This window comes from Sceloporus occidentalis, unplaced genomic scaffold, assembly GCF_023333645.1.
Source record: "Sceloporus occidentalis isolate IW3139 unplaced genomic scaffold, rSceOcc1.0.p SCAF_174, whole genome shotgun sequence".
Lineage (NCBI taxonomy): Eukaryota > Metazoa > Chordata > Lepidosauria > Squamata > Phrynosomatidae > Sceloporus > Sceloporus occidentalis.
In genome coordinates this window covers 640,662-653,812 of record NW_028317154.1, presented here as the reverse complement: position 1 = coordinate 653,812, position 13,151 = coordinate 640,662, and the positions used below count along the sequence as shown (strand labels likewise).

Below are 13,151 nucleotides of genomic sequence, written 5' to 3'. Positions count from 1 at the left end.
GCTTGTGGGAACAAGCCAACTACTTGGCCACCTTTTTTCATGATCATGAAACTCCTTTTTTTCTTCATTGTTGGCGTATTTTAGCACCCTATCTCTAGATTGTTTAGTCATTTCCTACCAAATATCTTGCCTGTCACAGCCCACTTTCTAGAAAAGATGAAGTCTCCCTCTTTTATGCCTTCAATAAGCTAACTCAGTCTTCTCACTAAAGCAAAGGATATCCACCAATGTGCATGTGTGGGCAAGTGGCGCAATGGCTAACGCTTCTGACTACGCATCAGAAGATTGTAGGTTCGACTCCTACCTGGCTCGAGTCACTTTCCGTGATCGTATAGTGGTTAGTACTCTGCGTTGTGGCCGCAGCAACCCTGGTTCGAATCCGGGTCACGGCATCCTACTTTTACTGAATTGCTAGAGTCTTTTCAAACTCCTGTCCAAAATTCCTTGTTACAGATATGTTCTCCCAACACCTGTTCATTAGAGGCTGCGAGTGTTCAAGACCATCTTTCATTCGCTTTGGAAGAAAGTCTGACACAAATGGAAGACATTGGTAGGTGTGCATGGTTTCCCTCGTGTTAAAATCATCTTTTTGTAGGCGGTGTTTGCTAACTCTCATGTGGGACTGTAAAGGAAACACTCGCTGTGAGACACCATTTCAGACATAGGTGTTGTTGAATACATTTTGCCTCCTCAGATTGATCATAGAAATCTTAGCTAAACTTTCAGTATGAGAGGTAACTAGCTGAAATATCTCCACTGTGCTTTCAAGCAAGCATTTCTACTTTTGCTTGTGGGAACAAGCCAACTACTTGGCCACCTTTTTTCATGATCATGAAACTCCTTTTTTCTTCATTGTTGTCGTATTTCAGCACCCTATCTCTAGATTGTTTAGTCATTTCCTACCAAATATCTTGCCTGTCACAGCCCACTTTCTAGAAAAGATGAAGTCTCCCTCTTTTATGCCTTCAATAAGCTGACTCAGTCTTCTCACTAAAGCAAAGGATATCCACCAATGCAAATGTGTGGGCCAGTGGCGCAATGTATAACGCATCTGACTACGGATCAGAAGATTGTAGGTTCGACTCCTACCTGGCTCGAGTCACTTGCCGTGATCGTATAGTGGTTAGTACTCTGCGTTGTGGCTGCAGCAACCCCGGTTCGAATCCGGGTCACGGCATCCTACTTTTACTGAATTGCTAGAGTCTTTTCAAACTCCTGTCCAAAATTCCTTGTTACAGATATGTTCTCCCAACACCTGTTCATTAGAGGCTGCGAGTGTTCAAGACCATCTTTCATTCGCTTTGGAAGAAAGTCTGACACAAATGGAAGAAATTGGTAGGTGTGCATGGTTTCCCTCGTGTTAAAATCATCTTTTTGTAGGCGGTGTTTGCTAACTCTCATTAGGGACTGTAAAGGAAACACTCGCTGTGAGACACCATTTCAGACATAGGTGTTGTTGAATACATTTTGCCTCCTCAGATTGGTCATAGAAATCTTAGCTAAACTTTCAGTATGAGAGGTAACTAGCTGAAATATCTCCACTGTGCTTTCAAGCAAAGCATTTCTACTTTTGCTTGTGGGAACAAGCCAACTACTTGGCCACCTTTTTTCATGATCATGAAACTCCTTTTTTCTTCATTGTTGGCGTATTTTAGCACCCTATCTCTAGATTGTTTAGTCATTTCCTACCAAATATCTTGCCTGTCACAGCCCACTTTCTAGAAAAGATGAAGTCTCCCTCTTTTATGCCTTCAATAAGCTGACTCAGTCTTCTCACTAAAGCAAAGGATATCCACCAACATGAAGGTGTGGGCCAGTGGCGCAATGGATAACGCGTCTGTCTACGGATCAGAAGATTGTAGGTTCGACTCCTACCTGGCTCGAGTCACTTGCCGTGATCATATAGTGGTTAGTACTCTGCGTTGTGGCAGCAGCAACCCCGGTTCAAATCTGGGTCACAGCATCCAACTTTTACTGAATTGCTAGAGTCTTTTCAAACTCCTGTCCAAAATTCCTTGTTACAGATATGTTCTCCCAACACCTGTTCATTAGAGGCTGTGAGTGTTCAAGACCATCTTTCATTCGCTTTGGAAGAAAGTCTGACACAAATGGAAGAAATTGGTAGGTGTGCATTGTTTCCCTCGTGTTAAAATCATCTTTTTGTAGGCGGTGTTTGCTAACTCTCATTTGGGACTGTAAAGGAAACACTCGCTGTGAGACACCATTTCAGACATAGGTGTTGTTGAATACATTTTGCCTCCTCAGATTGGTCATAGAAATCTTAGCTAAACTTTCAGTATGAGAGGTAACTAGCTGAAATATCTCCACTGTGCTTTCAAGCAAGCATTTCTACTTTTGCTTGTGGGAACAAGCCAACTACTTGGCCACCTTTTTTCATGATCATGAAACTCCTTTTTTCTTCATTGTTGGCGTATTTTAGCACCCTATCTCTAGATTGTTTAGTCATTTCCTACCAAATATCTTGCCTGTCACAGCCCACTTTCTAGAAAAGATGAAGTCTCCCTCTTTTATGCCTTCAATAAGCTAACTCAGTCTTCTCACTAAAGCAAAGGATATCCAGCAACATTCACGTCTTGGCCAGTGGCACAATGGATAACACTTGTGACTACATATCAGAAGATTGTAGGTTCGACTCCTACTTGGCTCTAGTCACTTTCCGTGATCGTATAGTGGTTAGTACTCTGCGTTGTGGCCGCAGCAACCCTGGTTTGAATGCGAGTCACGGCATCCTACTTTTGCTGAATTGCTAGAGTCTTTTCAAACTCCTGTCCAAAATTCCTTGTTACAGATATGTTCTCCCAACACCTGTTCATTAGAGGCTGCGAGTGTTGAAGACCATCTTTCATTCGCTTTGGAAGAAAGTCTGACACAAATGGAAGAAATTGGTAGGTGTGCATGGTTTCCCTCGTGTTAAAATCATCTTTTTGTAGGCGGTGTTTGCTAACTCTCATGTGGGACTGTAAAGGAAACACTCGCTGTGAGACACCATTTCAGACATAGGTGTTGTTGAATACATTTTGCCTCCTCAGATTGGTCATAGAAATCTTAGCTAAACTTTCAGTATGAGAGGTAACTAGCTGAAATATCTCCACTGTGCTTTCAAGCAAGCATTTCTACTTTTGCTTGTGGGAACAAGCCAACTACTTGGCCACCTTTTTTCATGATCATGAAACTCCTTTTTTCTTCATTGTTGGCGTATTTTAGCACCCTATCTCTAGATTCTTTAGTCATTTCCTACCAAATATCTTGCCTGTCACAGCCCACTTTCTAGAAAAGATGAAGTCTCCCTCTTTTATGCCTTCAATAAGCTAACTCAGTCTTCTCACTAAAGCAAAGGATATCCAGCAACATTCATGTGTGGGCCAGTGGCACAATGGATAACGCGTGTGACTACATATCAGAAGATTGTAGGTTCGACTCCTACCTGGCTCAAGTCACTTGCCGTGATCGTATAGTGGTTAGTACTCTGCGTTGTGGCCGCAGCAACCCTGGTTTGAATCCGGGTCACGGCATCCTACTTTTGCTGAATTGCTAGAGTCTTTTCAAACTCCTGTCCAAAATTCCTTGTTACAGATATGTTCTCCCAACACCTGTTCATTAGAGGCTGCGAGTGTTCAAGACCATCTTTCATTCGCTTTGGAAGAAAGTCTGACACAAATGGAAGACATTGGTAGGTGTGCATGGTTTCCCTCGTGTTAAAATCATCTTTTTGTAGGCGGTGTTTGCTAACTCTCATTAGGGACTGTAAAGGAAACACTCGCTGTGAGACACCATTTCAGACATAGGTGTTGTTGAATACATTTTGCCTCCTCAGATTGATCATAGAAATCTTAGCTAAACTTTCAGTATGAGAGGTAACTAGCTGAAATATCTCCACTGTGCTTTCAAGCAAGCATTTCTACTTTTGCTTGTGGGAACAAGCCAACTACTTGGCCACCTTTTTTCATGATCATGAAACTCCTTTTTTCTTCATTGTTGGCGAATTTCAGCACCCTATTTCTAGATTGTTTAGTCATTTCCTACCAAATATCTTGCCTGTCACAGCCCACTTTCTAGAAAAGATGAAGTCTCCCTCTTTTATGCCTTCAATAAGCTGACTCAGTCTTCTCACTAAAGCAAAGGATATCCACCAACGTGCATGTGTGGGCCAGTGGCGCAATGGATAACGCGTCTGACTACGGATCAGAAGATTGTAGGTTCAACTCCTACCTGGCTCGAGTCACTTGCCGTGATCGTATAGTGGTTAGTACTCTGCGTTGTGGCTGCAGCAACTCCGGTTCACGGCATCCCACTTTTACTGAATTGCTAGAGTCTTTTCAAACTCCTGTCCGAAATTCCTTGTTACAGATATGTTCTCCCAACACCTGTTCATTAGAGGCTGCGAGTGTTCAAGACCATCTTTCATTCGCTTTGGAAGAAAGTCTGACACAAATGGAAGAAATTGGTAGGTGTGCATGGTTTCCCTCGTGTTAAAATCATCTTTTTGTAGGCGGTGTTTGCTAACTCTCATTAGGGACTGTAAGGGAAACACTCGCTGTGAGACACCATTTCAGACATAGGTGTTGTTGAATACATTTTGCCTCCTCAGATTGGTCATAGAAATCTTAGCTAAACTTTCAGTATGAGAGGTAACTAGCTGAAATATCTCCACTGTGCTTTCAAGCAAGCATTTCTACTTTTGCTTGTGGGAACAAGCCAACTACTTGGCCATCTTTTTTCATGATCATGAAACTCCTTTTTTTCTTCATTGTTGGCGTATTTTAGCACCCTATCTCTAGATTGTTTAGTCATTTCCTACCAAATATCTTGCCTGTCACAGCCCACTTTCTAGAAAAGATGAAGTCTCCCTCTTTTATGCCTTCAATAAGCTAACTCAGTCTTCTCACTAAAGCAAAGGATATCCAGTAACGTGCATGTGTGGGCCAGTGGCGCAATGGATAACGCGTCTGACTACGGATCAGAAAATTGTAGGTTTGATTCCTACCTGGCTCAAGTCACTTGCTGTCATCATATAGTGGTTAGCACTCTGCGTTGTGGCCACAGCAACCCTGGTTCGAATCCGGGTCACGGCATCCTACTTTTACTGAATTGCTAGAGTCTTTTCAAACTCCTGTCCAAAATTCCTTGTTACAGATATGTTCTCCCAACACCTGTTCATTAGAGGCTGCGAGTGTTCAAGACCATCTTTCATTCGCTTTGGAAGAAAGTCTGACACAAATGGAAGAAATTGGTAGGTGTGCATGGTTTCCCTCGTGTTAAAATCATCTTTTTGTAGGCGGTGTTTGCTAACTCTCATTAGGGACTGTAAAGGAAACACTCGCTGTGAGACACCATTTCAGACATAGGTGTTGTTGAATACATTTTGCCTCCTCAGATTGATCATAGAAATCTTAGCTAAACTTTCAGTATGAGAGGTAACTAGCTGAAATATCTCCACTGTGCTTTCAAGCAAGCATTTCTACTTTTGCTTGTGGGAACAAGCCAACTACTTGGCCACCTTTTTTCATGATCATGAAACTCCTTTTTTCTTCATTGTTGGCGAATTTCAGCAACCTATTTCTAGATTGTTTAGTCATTTCCTACCAAATATCTTGCCTGTCACGGCCCACTTTCTAGAAAAGATGAAGTCTCCCTCTTTTATGCCTTCAATAAGCTGACTCAGTCTTCTCACTAAAGCAAAGGATATCCACCAACATGCATGTGTGGGCCAGTGGCGCAATGGATACCGCATCTGACTACGGATCAGAAGATTGTAGGTTCGACTCCTACCTGGCTCGAGTCACTTGCCGTGATCGTATAGTGGTTAGTACTCTGCGTTGTGGCCGCAGCAACCCCGGTTCGAATCCGGGTGACGGCATCCTACTTTTACTGAATTGCTAGAGTCTTTTCAAACTCCTGTCCGAAATTCCTTGTTACAGATATGTTCTCCCAACACCTGTTCATTAGAGGCTGCGAGTGTTCAAGACCATCTTTCATTCGCTTTGGAAGAAAGTCTGACACAAATGGAAGAAATTGGTAGGTGTGCATGGTTTCCCTCGTGTTAAAATCATCTTTTTGTAGGCGGTGTTTGCTAACTCTCATTAGGGACTGTAAGGGAAACACTCGCTGTGAGACACCATTTCAGACATAGGTGTTGTTGAATACATTTTGCCTCCTCAGATTGGTCATAGAAATCTTAGCTAAACTTTCAGTATGAGAGGTAACTAGCTGAAATATCTCCACTGTGCTTTCAAGCAAGCATTTCTACTTTTGCTTGTGGGAACAAGCCAACTACTTGGCCACCTTTTTTCATGATCATGAAACTCCTTTTTTCTTCATTGTTGGCGTATTTCAGCACCCTATCTCTAGATTGTTTAGTCATTTCCTACCAAATATCTTGCCTGTCACAGCCCACTTTCTAGAAAAGATGAAGTCTCCCTCTTTTATGCCTTCAATAAGCTGACTCAGTCTTCTCACTAAAGCAAAGGATATCCACCAACGTGCATGTGTGGGCCAGTGGCGCAATGGATAACGCGTCTCACTACAGATCAGAAGATTGTAGGTTCGAATCCTACATGGCTCGAGTCGCTTGCCGTGATCGTATAGTGGTTAGTACTCTGCGTTGGGCCGCAGCAACCCCGGTTCGAATCCGGGTCACGGCATCTTACTTTTACTGAATTGCTAGAGTCTTTTCAAACTCCTGTCCGAAATTCCTTGTTACAGATATGTTCTCCCAACACCTGTTCATTAGAGGCTGTGAGTGTTCAAGACCAACTTTCATTCGCTTTGGAAGAAAGTCTGACACAAATGGAAGAAATTGGTAGGTGTGCATGGTTTCCCTCGTGTTAAAATCATCTTTTTGTAGGCAGTGTTTGCTAACTCTCATGTGGGACTGTAAAGGAAACACTCGCTGTGAGACACCATTTCAGACATAGGTGTTGTTGAATACATTTTGCCTCCTCAGATTGGTCATAGAAATCTTAGCTAAACTTTCAGTATGAGAGGTAACTAGCTGAAATATCTCCACTGTGCTTTCAAGCAAGCATTTCTACTTTTGCTTGTGGGAACAAGCCAACTACTTGGCCACCTTTTTTCATGATCATGAAACTCCTTTTTTCTTCATTGTTGGCGTATTTTAGCACCCTATCTCTAGATTGTTTAGTCATTTCCTACCAAATATCTTGCCTGTCACAGCCCACTTTCTAGAAAAGATGAAGTCTCCCTCTTTTATGCCTTCAATAAGCTGACTCAGTCTTCTCACTAAAGCAAAGGATATCCACCAACATGCATGTGTGGGCCAGTGGCGCAATGGATAACGCGTCTGACTACGGGTCAGAAGATTGTAGGTTCGACTCCTACCTGGCTCAAGTCACTTGCCGTGATCGTATAGTGGTTAGTACTCTGCGTTGTGGCCGCAGCAACCCCGGTTCGAATCCGGGTCACGGCATCCTACTTTTACTGAATTGCTAGAGTCTTTTCAAACTCCTGTCCGAAATTCCTTGTTACAGATATGTTCTCCCAACACCTGTTCATTAGAGGCTGTGAGTGTTCAAGACCATCTTTCATTCGCTTTGGAAGAAAGTCTGACACAAATGGAAGAAATTGGTAGGTGTGCATGGTTTCCCTCGTGTTAAAATCATCTTTTTGTAGGCGGTGTTTGCTAACTCTCATTAGGGACTGTAAAGGAAACACTCGCTGTGAGACACCATTTCAGACATAGGTGTTGTTGAATACATTTTGCCTCCTCAGATTGGTCATAGAAATCTTAGCTAAACTTTCAGTATGAGAGGTAACTAGCTGAAATATCTCCACTGTGCTTTCAAGCAAGCATTTCTACTTTTGCTTGTGGGAACAAGCCAACTACTTGGCCACCTTTTTTCATGATCATGAAACTCCTTTTTTTCTTCATTGTTGGCGTATTTTAGCACCCTATCTCTAGATTGTTTAGTCATTTCCTACCAAATATCTTGCCTGTCACAGCCCAGTTTCTAGAAAAGATGAAGTCTCCCTCTTTTATGCCTTCAATAAGCTAACTCAGTCTTCTCACTAAAGCAAAGGATATCCAGCAACATTCATGTGTGGGCCAGTGGCACAAAGGATAACGCGTCTGCCTACGGATCAGAAGTTTGTAGGTTCGACTCCTACCTGCCTCGAGTCACTTGCTGTGATCGTATAGTGGTTAGTACTCTGCGTTGTGGCCGCAGCAACCCAGGTTCGAATCCGGGTCACGGCATCCTACTTTTACTGAATTGCTAGAGTCTTTTCAAACTCCTGTCCAAAATTCCTTGTTACAGATATGTTCTCCCAACACCTGTTCATTAGAGGCTGCGAGTGTTCAAGACCATCTTTCATTCGCTTTGGAAGAAAGTCTGACACAAATGGAAGACATTGGTAGGTGTGCATGGTTTCCCTCGTGTTAAAATCATCTTTTTGTAGGCGGTGTTTGCTAACTCTCATGTGGGACTGTAAAGGAAACACTCGCTGTGAGACACCATTTCAGACATAGGTGTTGTTGAATACATTTTGCCTCCTCAGATTGGTCATAGAAATCTTAGCTAAACTTTCAGTATGAGAGGTAACTAGCTGAAATATCTCCACTGTGCTTTCAAGCAAAGCATTTCTACTTTTGCTTGTGGGAACAAGCCAACTACTTGGCCACCTTTTTTCATGATCATGAAACTCCTTTTTTCTTCATTGTTGCCGTATTTTAGCACCCTATCTCTAGATTGTTTAGTCATTTCCTACCAAATATCTTGCCTGTCACAGCCCACTTTCTAGAAAAGATGAAGTCTCCCTCTTTTATGCCTTCAATAAGCTGACTCAGTCTTCTCACTAAAGCAAAGGATATCCACCAACGCAAATGTGTGGGCCAGTGGCGCAATGGATAACGCGTCTGACTACGGATCAGAAGATTGTAGGTTCAACTCCTACCTGGCTCGAGTCACTTGCCGTGATCGTATAGTGGTTAGTACTCTGCGTTGTGGCCGCAGCAACCCCGGTTCGAATCCGGGTCACGGCATCCTACTTTTACTGAATTGCTAGAGTCTTTTCAAACTCCTGTCCAAAATTCCTTGTTACAGATATGTTCTCCCAACACCTGTTCATTAGAGGCTGCGAGTGTTCAAGACCATCTTTCATTCGCTTTGGAAGAAAGTCTGACACAAATGGAAGAAATTGGTAGGTGTGCATGGTTTCCCTCATGTTAAAATCATCTTTTTGTAGGCGGTGTTTGCTAACTCTCATTAGGGACTGTAAAGGAAACACTCGCTGTGAGACACCATTTCAGACATAGGTGTTGTTGAATACATTTTGCCTCCTCAGATTGATCATAGAAATCTTAGCTAAACTTTCAGTATGAGAGGTAACTAGCTGAAATATCTCCACTGTGCTTTCAAGCAAGCATTTCTACTTTTGCTTGTGGGAACAAGCCAACTACTTGGCCACCTTTTTTCATGATCATGAAACTCCTTTTTTCTTCATTGTTGGCGTATTTTAGCACCCTATCTCTAGATTGTTTAGTCATTTCCTACCAAATATCTTGCCTGTCACAGCCCACTTTCTAGAAAAGATGAAGTCTCCCTCTTTTATGCCTTCAATAAGCTGACTCAGTCTTCTCACTAAAGCAAAGGATATCCACCAACGTGCATGTGTGGGCCAGTAGCGCAATGGATAACGCGTCTGACTACGGATCAGAAGATTGTAGGTTCGACTCCTACCTGGTTTGAGTCACTTGCCGTGACCGTATAGTGGTTAGTACTCTGCGTTGTGGCCGCAGCAACCCAGGTTCGAATCCGGGTCACGGCATCCTACTTTTACTGAATTGCTAGAGTCTTTTCAAACTCCTGTCCAAAATTCCTTGTTACAGATATGTTCTCCCAACACCTGTTCATTAGAGGCTGCGAGTGTTCAAGACCATCTTTCATTCGCTTTGGAAGAAAGTCTGACACAAATGGAAGAAATTGGTAGGTGTGCATGGTTTCCCTCGTGTTAAAATCATCTTTTTGTAGGCGGTGTTTGCTAACTCTCATTAGGGACTGTAAAGGAAACACTCGCTGTGAGACACCATTTCAGACATAGGTGTTGTTGAATACATTTTGCCTCCTCAGATTGGTCATAGAAATCTTAGCTAAACTTTCAGTATGAGAGGTAACTAGCTGAAATATCTCCACTGTGCTTTCAAGCAAGCATTTCTACTTTTGCTTGTGGGAACAAGCCAACTACTTGGCCACCTTTTTTCATGATCATGAAACTCCTTTTTTCTTCATTGTTGGCGTATTTTAGCACCCTATCTCTAGATTGTTTAGTCATTTCCTACCAAATATCTTGCCTGTCACAGCCCACTTTCTAGAAAAGATGAAGTCTCCCTCTTTTATGCCTTCAATAAGCTAACTCAGTCTTCTCACTAAAGCAAAGGATATCCAGCAACATTCATGTGTGGGCCAGTGGCACAATGGATAACGCATGTGACTACATATCAGAAGATTGTAGGTTCGACTCCTACCAGGCTCGAGTCACTTACCGTGATCGTATAGTGGTTAGTACTCTGCGTTGTGGCCGCAGCAACCCCGGTTCGAATCCATGTCACGGCATCCTACTTTTGCTGAATTGCTAGAGTCTTTTCAAACTCCTGTCCAAAATTCCTTGTTACAGATATGTTCTCCCAACACCTGTTCATTAGAGGCTGCGAGTGTTCAAGACCATCTTTCATTCGCTTTGGAAGAAAGTCTGACACAAATGGAAGACATTGGTAGGTGTGCATGGTTTCCCTTGTGTTAAAATCATCTTTTTGTAGGCGGTGTTTGCTAACTCTCATTAGGGACTGTAAAGGAAACACTCGCTGTGAGACACCATTTCAGACATAGGTGTTGTTGAATACATTTTGCCTCCTCAGATTGATCATAGAAATCTTAGCTAAACTTTCAGTATGAGAGGTAACTAGCTGAAATATCTCCACTGTGCTTTCAAGCAAGCATTTCTACTTTTGCTTGTGGGAACAAGCCAACTACTTGGCCACCTTTTTTCATGATCATGAAACTCCTTTTTTCTTCATTGTTGGCGTATTTCAGCACCCTATCTCTAGATTGTTTAGTCATTTCCTACCAAATATCTTGCCTGTCACAGCCCACTTTCTAGAAAAGATGAAGTCTCCCTCTTTTATGCCTTCAATAAGCTGACTCAGTCTTCTCACTAAAGCAAAGGATATCCACCAACGTGCATGTGTGGGCCAGTGGCGCAATGGATAACGCGTCTGACTACGGATCAGAAGATTGTAGGTTCGACTCCTACCTGGCTCGAGTCACTTGCCGTGATCGTATAGTGGTTAGTACTCTGCGTTGTGGCCGCAGCAACCCAGGTTCGAATCCGGGTCACGGCATCCTACTTTTACTGAATTGCTAGAGTCTTTTCAAACTCCTGTCCAAAATTCCTTGTTACAGATATGTTCTCCCAACACCTGTTCATTAGAGGCTGCGAGTGTTCAAGACCATCTTTCATTCGCTTTGGAAGAAAGTCTGACACAAATGGAAGAAATTGGTAGGTGTGCATGGTTTCCCTCGTGTTAAAATCATCTTTTTGTAGGCGGTGTTTGCTAACTCTCATTAGGGACTGTAAAGGAAACACTCGCTGTGAGACACCATTTCAGACATAGGTGTTGTTGAATACATTTTGCCTCCTCAGATTGATCATAGAAATCTTAGCTAAACTTTCAGAATGAGAGGTAACTAGCTGAAATATCTCCACTGTGCTTTCAAGCAAGCATTTCTACTTTTGCTTGTGGGAACAAGCCAACTACTTGGCCACCTTTTTTCATGATCATGAAACTCCTTTTTTCTTCATTGTTGGCGAATTTCAGCACCCTATTTCTAGATTGTTTAGTCATTTCCTACCAAATATCTTGCCTGTCACAGCCCACTTTCTAGAAAAGATGAAGTCTCCCTCTTTTATGCCTTCAATAAGCTGACTCAGTCTTCTCACTAAAGCAAAGGATATCCACCAACGTGCATGTGTGGGCCAGTGGCGCAATGGATAACGCGTCTGACTACGGATCAGAAGATTGTAGGTTCGACTCCTACTTGGCTCGAGTCACTTGCCGTGATCGTATAGTGGTTAGTACTCTGCATTGTGGCCGCAGCAACCCCGGTTCGAATCCGGTTCACGGCATCCTACTTTTACTGAATTGCTAGAGTCTTTTCAAACTCCTGTCCGAAATTCCTTGTTACAGATATGTTCTCCCAACACCTGTTCATTAGAGGCTGCGAGTGTTCAAGACCATCTTTCATTCGCTTTGGAAGAAAGTCTGACACAAATGGAAGAAATTGGTAGGTGTGCATGGTTTCCCTCGTGTTAAAATCATCTTTTTGTAGGCGGTGTTTGCTAACTCTCATTAGGGACTGTAAAGGAAACACTCGCTGTGAGACACCATTTCAGACATAGGTGTTGTTGAATACATTTTGCCTCCTCAGATTGGTCATAGAAATCTTAGCTAAACTTTCAGTATGAGAGGTAACTAGCTGAAATATCTCCACTGTGCTTTCAAGCAAGCATTTCTACTTTTGCTTGTGGGAACAAGCCAACTACTTGGCCACCTTTTTTCATGATCATGAAACTCCTTTTTTTCTTCATTGTTGGCGTATTTTAGCACCCTATCTCTAGATTGTTTAGTCATTTCCTACCAAATATCTTGCCTGTCACAGCCCACTTTCTAGAAAAGATGAAGTCTCCCTCTTTTATGCCTTCAATAAGCTGACTCAGTCTTCTCACTAAAGCAAAGGATATCCAGTAACGTGCATGTGTGGGCCAGTGGCGCAATGGATAACGCGTCTGTCTACGGATCAGAAGATTGTAGGTTCGACTCCTACCTGGCTCGTGTCACTTGCTGTGATCGTATAGTGGTTAGTACTCTGCGTTGTGGCCGCAGCAACCCTGGTTCGAATCCAGGTCACGGCATCCAACTTTTACTGAATTGCTAGAGTCTTTTCAAACTCCTGTCCAAAATTCCTTGTTACAGATATGTTCTCCCAACACCTGTTCATTAGAGGCTGCGAGTGTTCAAGACCATCTTTCATTCGCTTTGGAAGAAAGTCTGACACAAATGGAAGAAATTGTTAGGTGTGCATGGTTTCCCTCGTGTTAAAATCATCTTTTTGTAGGCG

The 13,151-nt window shown here is 42.7% G+C and overlaps 15 non-coding genes across 15 annotated transcripts; all 15 read left to right on the top strand.

Annotated features, from left to right (window-relative positions):
- The first annotated feature begins 1,024 nt into the window (after positions 1–1,024).
- TRNAR-ACG (transfer RNA arginine (anticodon ACG)) lies at positions 1,025–1,097 on the top strand. Its single transcript has one exon. It is a non-coding gene; the product is annotated as a tRNA-Arg (tRNA).
- An 8-nt stretch (positions 1,098–1,105) lies between these two features.
- TRNAH-GUG (transfer RNA histidin (anticodon GUG)) lies at positions 1,106–1,177 on the top strand. The gene has a single exon. It is a non-coding gene; the product is annotated as a tRNA-His (tRNA).
- A 633-nt stretch (positions 1,178–1,810) lies between these two features.
- Positions 1,811–1,883, top strand: TRNAR-ACG (transfer RNA arginine (anticodon ACG)). The gene has a single exon. It is a non-coding gene; the product is annotated as a tRNA-Arg (tRNA).
- Positions 1,884–4,165: 2,282 nt separating this feature from the next.
- Positions 4,166–4,238, top strand: TRNAR-ACG (transfer RNA arginine (anticodon ACG)). Its single transcript has one exon. It is a non-coding gene; the product is annotated as a tRNA-Arg (tRNA).
- Positions 4,239–4,940: 702 nt separating this feature from the next.
- On the top strand, positions 4,941–5,013 carry TRNAR-ACG (transfer RNA arginine (anticodon ACG)). The gene has a single exon. It is a non-coding gene; the product is annotated as a tRNA-Arg (tRNA).
- Positions 5,014–5,725: 712 nt separating this feature from the next.
- Positions 5,726–5,798, top strand: TRNAR-ACG (transfer RNA arginine (anticodon ACG)). The gene has a single exon. It is a non-coding gene; the product is annotated as a tRNA-Arg (tRNA).
- Positions 5,799–7,294: 1,496 nt separating this feature from the next.
- Positions 7,295–7,367, top strand: TRNAR-ACG (transfer RNA arginine (anticodon ACG)). Its single transcript has one exon. It is a non-coding gene; the product is annotated as a tRNA-Arg (tRNA).
- An 8-nt stretch (positions 7,368–7,375) lies between these two features.
- Positions 7,376–7,447, top strand: TRNAH-GUG (transfer RNA histidin (anticodon GUG)). The gene has a single exon. It is a non-coding gene; the product is annotated as a tRNA-His (tRNA).
- Positions 7,448–8,866: 1,419 nt separating this feature from the next.
- TRNAR-ACG (transfer RNA arginine (anticodon ACG)) lies at positions 8,867–8,939 on the top strand. Its single transcript has one exon. It is a non-coding gene; the product is annotated as a tRNA-Arg (tRNA).
- An 8-nt stretch (positions 8,940–8,947) lies between these two features.
- TRNAH-GUG (transfer RNA histidin (anticodon GUG)) lies at positions 8,948–9,019 on the top strand. Its single transcript has one exon. It is a non-coding gene; the product is annotated as a tRNA-His (tRNA).
- Positions 9,020–9,651: 632 nt separating this feature from the next.
- On the top strand, positions 9,652–9,724 carry TRNAR-ACG (transfer RNA arginine (anticodon ACG)). The gene has a single exon. It is a non-coding gene; the product is annotated as a tRNA-Arg (tRNA).
- Positions 9,725–11,221: 1,497 nt separating this feature from the next.
- Positions 11,222–11,294, top strand: TRNAR-ACG (transfer RNA arginine (anticodon ACG)). The gene has a single exon. It is a non-coding gene; the product is annotated as a tRNA-Arg (tRNA).
- A 712-nt stretch (positions 11,295–12,006) lies between these two features.
- On the top strand, positions 12,007–12,079 carry TRNAR-ACG (transfer RNA arginine (anticodon ACG)). Its single transcript has one exon. It is a non-coding gene; the product is annotated as a tRNA-Arg (tRNA).
- A 713-nt stretch (positions 12,080–12,792) lies between these two features.
- Positions 12,793–12,865, top strand: TRNAR-ACG (transfer RNA arginine (anticodon ACG)). Its single transcript has one exon. It is a non-coding gene; the product is annotated as a tRNA-Arg (tRNA).
- An 8-nt stretch (positions 12,866–12,873) lies between these two features.
- On the top strand, positions 12,874–12,945 carry TRNAH-GUG (transfer RNA histidin (anticodon GUG)). The gene has a single exon. It is a non-coding gene; the product is annotated as a tRNA-His (tRNA).
- Positions 12,946–13,151: the final 206 nt, after the last annotated feature.